Below are 8,850 nucleotides of genomic sequence, written 5' to 3'. Positions count from 1 at the left end.
ATAAACTCGTCGGTGTTCAAATAATGCTCCCTGCTCAGACTGGAAAATATTTTAAAAGTGTTTAGAGATATAAATAAATATAAAAAAATATTCACTAAACTAAATATGGAAATGAGACCTACTGTAGATGACTCTTTCCCCATTCTATCAGTTTGTTGCGTTCTCGACTGTTGCTCTAATCCAAACATATCAGATCCAGAAGACACAGCCAGTGTACCTACGTTAATGTAATAACATCAAAAATCAATTTAAACCTAAAAAGTCCCCAAATGTAGATAAATGACAAAATCAACACACAATTATCAAATACAGAGAAAATAACTAAAATATACATCTTTGACCCTTTTTTTTTTGCAAAATAGACATCACGTTTAGACTTTTGAAAGCTACTTAAACCAATCATATTGCACCAAGTAAGCTTCGTCGGCTGAGGTGAACACACTAAGCCGTCAATTGCCGACAAAAGTGCAAGCTAAGCCATTGATTTCTGACAAAAGCATCGGCTGAGCCACCGATTTCCTACGTAAGCGCCAGCTAAGGCGTCACTTTTTGAACTTTTTGGGAAAAAAAATACCAGTTTAGCATACACTTTCAACGAAAGCGAAGGCTGAGCCAGCATTTTTGTTTATGTTGGAAGTTTTGAAGTCAATAGTGATTATTCTTGTAATTTTACAACTACTTCACACAGGACCACCGCTTAAAGAGCTTTAAGAGAACTCTGTTACTCTTGACATTATACTTCATCAACTACATGCAGTCTGCTTCAAAAAGCTTCAAAAAGCTGAGTTAACTGACAGTCATGTACAGACACACAACCGGACTAAGTTTCCGGGTCACCTTTTCCTAGCAAAATCCCAAACAATCCGACCCGAACTAACCCGAACCCGAATAACCCATACCCGAACAACTCGAACTTTAAATGGGTCGGTTATCGGGTCACCTTTTCCTAGCAAAAAAACCGAACAGACTTGATTCAACGCCATACACTAACTAAGATGAAGTAACCGACATGAAGAGAGATACCTGAGAAGGCTTTGCGGAGTTGTTCGACGTCGTCCGAGACGGAGATATCATGTGCAGGAACGACCAAAACCTATCCAAAATACCTAAATTCTTGTAAATTATTTTCTTTATAATGCATCAAAACGTTATTGAAACCACCGAAACACACAAATTATCATATATAATGAATAATAACAATCATCAAACTAAACAATTCGATTTCATTATTTCAATCAACATGATCAGATCACAGTACTGATTGCGTTTTCAAGATCAGATTCATCATAATAATACTTCATAGAAGACTGAATCAGAGTTGATTCAATGACAGATTACAGTAACTAAGATGAAGGACACGACATGAAGAGAGATACCTGAGAAGGCTTTACGGAGCTGTTCGACGTCGTTGGAGACGGAGATATCATGTGCCGGAACGATCAAAACCTCTGCAAAATACATAAATTCTTGTAAATTATTTTCTTTCTAATGCATCAAACGTTATTGAAACCACCGAAACACACAAATTATCATATATAATGAATAATAACAATCATCAAACTAAACAATTGGATTTCACTATTTCAATCCACATGATCGGATCACAGTAATGATTGCGTTTTCAAGATCAGATTCATCATAATAATACTTGATAGAAGACTGAATCAGACTTGATTAAACGCAATAGATTATAATAACTAAGATGAAGTAACCGACATGAAGAGAGATACCTGTGAAGGCTTTAAAGCTGCCAAGCCAAGGCCTAAGCAAGCACCATGCTGAACCACCTGAACCAACCAACATACAGAATAGTAGAGCATCAGGTAGAGTAAGTTTTGTGCATCATTTTTTTTTCAAATTGTGATGCACGAAAGGGCTTAACATTGAAATTATGCATCACATATAGATAAGTTTTTTTTCTAAAAAAGTTTTTCAGAAGCAAAGAGCCCCGACTATACAAATATATGTGTGTGAAGAAGTTTATGGTATAAAAAATGTTAGTAGACAATTACCTTCACATTGGTACACCTAACCCGGCTGTTGCACCGAATTTAGCCCAGTTTGTGGCTCTGCTCAACCAATCCTATAATCATACGCCAAGTAGAAGATAATGATAAGACTTAGAACGGCTAATAAAACTTGGAGTATCCAAAATACGAATCGGAAGCACAAAATTACCAAGAAGATAATCAACAGATACGCAAGTTGTAACAGTCGAGAATCATCAAAAACCCCAAATCCATGAACAAACACAGATAGTAGATGAATGTTAGTAAATCAAACATCGTGGTGTCGAATAAAATCCGCGTTGAACATTTAAAATCAAATGAAAATCACATGCAGTGGCGTAGATTACTTAATTTCAAACTTACCTTGAGGGTTTGGCATCGATTGTTCAAAGATGCGAGTTAGGGTTTTCATACCAAAAAAAGGATAGAGTCAAAGAACATACAGATTCGTTACTCTTAAGGCTACCACCACCACCACCGTCACCATACTCTTACACATGGAGTTAATTTGAAGATCAAGAACATACCTGTAGTGGTTGATCGATATCTTAATCCTTATTCAGTGATGGCGGCGATGACTGATGTAGAAGAGGAAGGAAGGGGAGGCTAGGGTTTAGAACAGGGATAAAAAAAAGCGTGTTTTAGAAGGTATTTATAGCCGGGTCAAAACCCGGATCCCTTGTCTGTCCATGTTAAGAAAAAAAGACCCGAATTTTTGGAGCCAAAACCAAATTCTAGAGTGCCTATGGTGATGCCACATCATTTTCCAAGCCCTTATATCATGACACATCCGCCCTTATTTATCATGTTTATATATATATATATATATATATAGATTAACTAAATAAATAAAATATAAATTAATATAAATCTAATCATGCTTTAATAAAATATTATCCTTAAATCTGAATTGTTAATTTAATATATTTTTAAAACAAATACCTCTCTTTCCTACTTATCTTATATTATATATATAAATAGTAAATTAATATTAAATGTTATCTAATTTATTAAAAATATAATTTTTTTTATTAATTGGTATACAAAATTATATTTATTCAACTCGTGTAAACGCGTGATTTTTAAAAATATGACTTTTTTTATTATTTACTATACAAAGTTACATTTATATAACACGTGTAATACACGAAGTTTTTAAAGTTATAACTTTTTATCATTTGCTATGTAAAATTAGATTTATTCAACACGTGTAATACATGGGGTTTTTAAGGATACAATTTTTTTTTATTATTTGGTAGATTTTTCAACCCGACTATACACATGTTTTTTAAAGATACGACGTTTTTAGTATTTAATATACAAAATTACATTTATTTAATATGTGTAATACACATGGTTTTTAAACATATAACTCTTTTTTAGATCTATTCAACACATGTAACAGGTTTTTAAGGATGTAATATTTTTATTATTTGGTAGATTTATTCAACCTGATTATATACGGGTTTTTTTTAAAGATACGACGTTTTTAGTATTTAGTATACAAAATTACATTTATTTAATTTGTGTAATACACATGGTTTTTAAAGATATAACTATTTTTTATTATTTCATATATAAAATTACATTTATTTAACCCGTACAATATACGGGGTTCATAATGATATAATTTTTTATTATTTAATATATAAAATTACATTTATTCAACCCGTGTAATACACAGGGTTCTAACCTAGTATATTATATAATAAGTGTGCAATTATAAAAACTTAGAGCTTTCTTCTTCGTATTAACATGTAATTAAGATAATTTTCTATTCTATTAAAGCAACACAAATGTTTTTCCAACTACAAAAACAATACCTTTTTTATTATTGTAAATTTTGTTTAAATGTTTAAACCTACTGACTTAAATGTACATAAAATAAACTTATAACTATTTAGTGATTGTCATTTTTTAAGGGCAAATTGGATTTAAATAATCTCAACTCACTGTTATTGGCCAATAATAATCCCAACTTATTTAATCACCAATAATAATCCGAACTATTCACTTTTGTTTGTAAAATAATCCCAGTTAAAAAAACACTAACTGGGTTAAAAAATTGCTGATGTGGCATGCCACGTCACCTGCCACATCAGTTGCCACATCATCAAAAATGCCACGTAGACAGCCACGTCATCAAAAAATGCCACATCAACTGCCACGTCAGCAAATTTGCTGATGTGGCATGCCATGTCACCTGCCACGTCAGCAATTTTTTAACCTAGTTAGTGTATTTTTAACTGAGAGTATTTTACAAACAAAAGTGAATAGTTCGGATTATTATTGGTGATTAAATGAGTTGGGATTATTATTGGTCAATAACAGTGAGTTGGGATTATTTAAATCCAATTTGCCTTTTTAAGTTACATGTAACATGATATCTTTTTGAAGAAAGAACAAAAAAAGTAATTAGTTTTAATAATATTTCCAGCGTGGTTCATAAGTTTTAATAACAATTGGTGGGGTAATTGAAATATTGTTAAACTAGGTTACACTTTCAAGATTGAAAAAAAAAATCATTCATCTATTTTTCTTTTCTTTTCAACCAAGAACATAAAAACGAATCACACTTATTTTTTGGTTTTTAAATTTGATTATTTCTATAGAAATATGATTGTGTATTTGTGGGTTAGATAATGTATTATCATTTACATATATTAATTATCAAAAAAAAAAGTTGTTGCGTTTGAATTGTTCAATTTTTTTTCCACTACGACCTATTGAGATGGAAGCATAAAATTTTCAAATTTGTAGTCTTTACAATAAAAGGGGAAACAAAAAGAAGACCGAAAACTCAAATTGTTCGTCACATTGTCAAACATCAAAAGTGTTTGGATTATTTTATTATTTATTTTGAGTTGTTTTCAAAGAAATATATAGCATCTATTTTGTTGGTAAACATAAGAATTAATTTTAAACACTATATCAAATGTTACATTAAAATTAATACATAATTTTTTCTACTGGTGTCACTTTAAAAAAAAAATGTTCATTAAATTAGTATCACTCGAATATATGATACGGATGTAACATGTTACATGTACATAAAATCCTTTAGGGTGAAACTAACAACATAAAACCACTTGTATTTTTGTCACACCTTGGGTGCCAATTTAAAAAAAAAAAAGTCATAAGCTTTTTTTCTCCCTTTGAAACGTAAATTATAATGTATTGACCTAGTTTTATGTGTTGCAGCATGTTAGACCATTTCAAAGCTTTGAATTAAAAAATGTACTTGGATATCATTTTCAAAAGGATTTATGTGTTTGTCATTTTCATAAATAAATAAATAAATACTAGTATGTGTAAAGTAGGAGAGTAAAAGGGAATGAATTTTGACATGTTGTTGTCGAAGAAAACGGTAGAATACGTAATACTATTGATAAATTATAAATATAAATTATAACAAAGTAGTAGAATTTGAATGGGACTCAAATATTGTATACTTTTTTATGAACATAGATTTCTTGTTTGTTTTATATGATGCAGTACTATATATACTGTTGGATATGATTTCATCATTTCAACTTGTATAAATGTCATACAAAAACTTCTATATATCATTGTGTAGAATGTCTACTTGTAGATGTTTGAAACGGCGGTTCGACCTATTGTGTTTGCAACATATCCATACATGCGGTTCGACCTTTGTGTTTGCAGCATATCCATACAGATATGTTGCATATACATGTGCCTTTTGTGTATTTTTTTTATTTCTATTGAAACGGTGCTATAACATGGAAAGGGTGGGAGTTGATTTTCGGCGCTAAACGCAACCCTTGTTCCTAATTGTATTATTATATAATATGAGATAGAAATATATACTGAGAGAAAAGTGTGGCTGTTAGGAAAAGCCAGGAAGAGGCCCTTGTAAGCTTATAGAATGTGGTTATTTCCTCTTGTATAAGGGACTAAGGGTCAACCATTAAACGGGTCATAGCCGATAGGCATGGCTCATATTGAGGGTACCGTTTACAAGTTGTACCGTCGGATGTGTACACTTATCGCTTTTTGATTAAGATTCTTTTATTTCATATATCCAATCATCATCATTGTATCATTCGATAAAAACCAGATATCCATCATAGTGCGGTCTATATTCCCGTGTGTATCTCAAGTACCGAGTACCGAAGTAGCCTCGTTATAGTACTTTTCCATTGTTCATTTAAGATTTAGTTTTGGACATCTTTGAAGTGGTGTATGCCATATGAGAGAGAGCTACAACCCAATATCCAAAACATTGAAAGAAATAAACACCGATAGAATTATGAGGGTTAAAGAGTGATTGCAAATAAGTTGGTATAACATCCATTCCCTTTATTTAGTTTGTCATCCACATTTGGTGAATTAATAAACAAATTCAAAAGTCGTTCAAAAAAAATAACTATTATATTATTATTACTAGTCTATAAACCCGTGTATCACACGGATTAAATATAAAAAAAAACTTAGATTAAACAATATTTTAATTTATAAGTGTTATAAACCCGTGTATTACACATGTAAAACAAAAAAAAAAATATTGTAAATCATACTTCTATATAATCCTGATCACATAGTTAAAAAATGTAATATTAGTATAATCTAATTATTGCGTTTTTCCAATTAGTATTAATATAAGGATGGGTTACTAAAAAAGATCTAATTATTATCTTTTTTTTATTTTACGATAATAATTAATAAAATACATTGTATTTATCTATAAAACTAATTAAATAGTGCATCCTAATATGGTTATTAACATATTTAAATTAAATTTATTATATTAGTAAGGATAATGATTAAAAAAATATTTTTAAATAAAATGTAAGCCTAAATTGTAAGGTTAAAGGAGAAAATGACACGTGACAATAATTGTAATCTTATTTTAAAAGTTAAATAACATTTGATGTTTAGTAAAATTTAAATTAGAGTGACATGTGACATTCAGGGGACTTTTTTTAGTAGATTTGTTATTTTATCATCTTTATCTATAATTAATATTTTAAATCATTTGCTTTTAGAAATATATGTGGTTAATCTTAATGAGATGTTATATTATCAAATAATATAAATATAATAATGCATAAATAATTAAATCGGAGATATTAATAATAATAAAAATAATAATAGTTTTGTTATAGATAATAATAAACTAACGATTAAAAGACTTTTGATTTTAAAGAATATTCATATTAAATACAGACATATTAAAAAAAATATAATGACCCTTTATCGTATGTCATAGAGGTGAAGATGAACTTGTTTAATATGTAAAATCAGTATATTCAAGAGATAAAATAATTCTTATATCTTTATCTATATATCATATAATATAATTTAGTAACTCAGTTATCATGGTATATCAATTTCTTTTGAGTGAGATGATATATAAATATAATTATTTATTAAGGTGGACAATTAGGTATTATTTATTATGGTTGATGTTATATGATAAATTGCCACATGACATTTTGACAAAACCCTTTATTATGAGATAATGCCATGTGGCATTAAGAGGACTTCTTTATTAGTATTAGATTAGATTATATATTATATATTATATATTATATATATATATTATTAGCGAGCCTTGATGAATAGTGTTGTAAATGATAGACCAATCAGTGGATGTCATGTGGTATCCACTATTTTTTTTTTATTTTTTTACATCTTCAAATCTTTCTATACTAATAAACAAAAATCATTTTTGAACACGTGTCATTCTCTGGTAATTTCTCACCCTTATTTTCTTATTTATCTCTTTTATTAAATAATAATAATAATAATATTAAACATCAATTTAACTAAATCTATTTATCTCTTTTGTTTAATTGATTTCTTTTTTAACTCTAAACTTTCAATCTTTGCCAATTTAAGTCTAAATTGTCAATCTTTGGTATTTTAATCCCTTTGATTAATTTGTTTTTTCATTTATAATTCAAAAGTTTTCATCTTTTGCAATTTAACCTCTATAATTTTTTTTACTTTTAATCCAAAACTTTTCATCTTTTGCAATTTAATCTCAACATTTTTTTTTTACTTTCAACTTTAGTCTCTTATATACTTTTTATCTTTCATAAGTTCTCCGTATAACGTGTCGTTCTAAATTTCCGACTTAACACGCCGCAACGTGCTTGTGGGATTCAACGTTTTTTCATCTATTTTTTCTGTTTCTTTAATTTTTTTTTAATTTCAATCCAAAACTTTTCATCTTTTGCAATTTAATCTCAACATTTTTTTTTACTTTCAACTTTAGTCTCTTATATACTTTTCATCTTTCATAAGTTCTCTGTTTAACGTGTCGTTCTAAATTTCCGACTTAACACGCCGCAACGTGCGTGTGTGATTCAACGTTTTTTCATCTATTTTTTCCTGTTTGACATTTCCGTCGCAGCGCGTCTATTTTTCCCAATGTTTTAAAAACCGGTTTTTAGATCAAACCGGATTAGGCTAAAAAATGGTTCAACCGGTTGAACCAGGTTGTACCGAGCGGTTCAACCGGGTTGACTAGCTAACTCTATAATTTCATAAATTACAACATCAACTCAAAAGTTAATCCAAAAATAAATGATTACGTACTAAAAGAGAATCCAAAAGTAAATCCATAATTAAAAAATAATCCAAAAGATAATTGAAAATCATTCAATTTTCCAACAAGCTCTTTTAAATGAAAGTGTACGATATGTTTAAGCAATTTGAGTGTTTAATACATCAACTATTTTCGTTTCATACAATATTAAATAAGAACTTTTAGTTACGAATAATCATAATATATAAAAATGACATAAGATAACTAACATATATATTGAAAATAAGTATCAACTCAAACTAAAATAACCCTGTGTCGGTACCG

General features: G+C 29.2%; 1 long non-coding RNA gene across 1 annotated transcript; it reads right to left on the bottom strand.

Annotated features, from left to right (window-relative positions):
* Nucleotides 1-1,743: 1,743 nt before the first annotated feature.
* LOC118489074 lies at nucleotides 1,744-2,630 on the bottom strand. The gene is made up of 3 exons (XR_004886089.1): nucleotides 2,179-2,630; nucleotides 2,013-2,083; nucleotides 1,744-1,787 (listed from the first exon to the last, which is right to left on the bottom strand). It is a non-coding gene; the product is annotated as an uncharacterized LOC118489074 (long non-coding RNA).
* Between the last annotated feature and the right edge of the window lie 6,220 nt (nucleotides 2,631-8,850).

Source organism: Helianthus annuus, chromosome 17 (genome assembly GCF_002127325.2).
Source record: "Helianthus annuus cultivar XRQ/B chromosome 17, HanXRQr2.0-SUNRISE, whole genome shotgun sequence".
Classification (NCBI taxonomy): domain Eukaryota; kingdom Viridiplantae; phylum Streptophyta; class Magnoliopsida; order Asterales; family Asteraceae; genus Helianthus; species Helianthus annuus.
The sequence above is the reverse complement of the archived record's forward strand: the minus strand, read 5'-3'. Positions and strand labels throughout refer to the sequence as shown.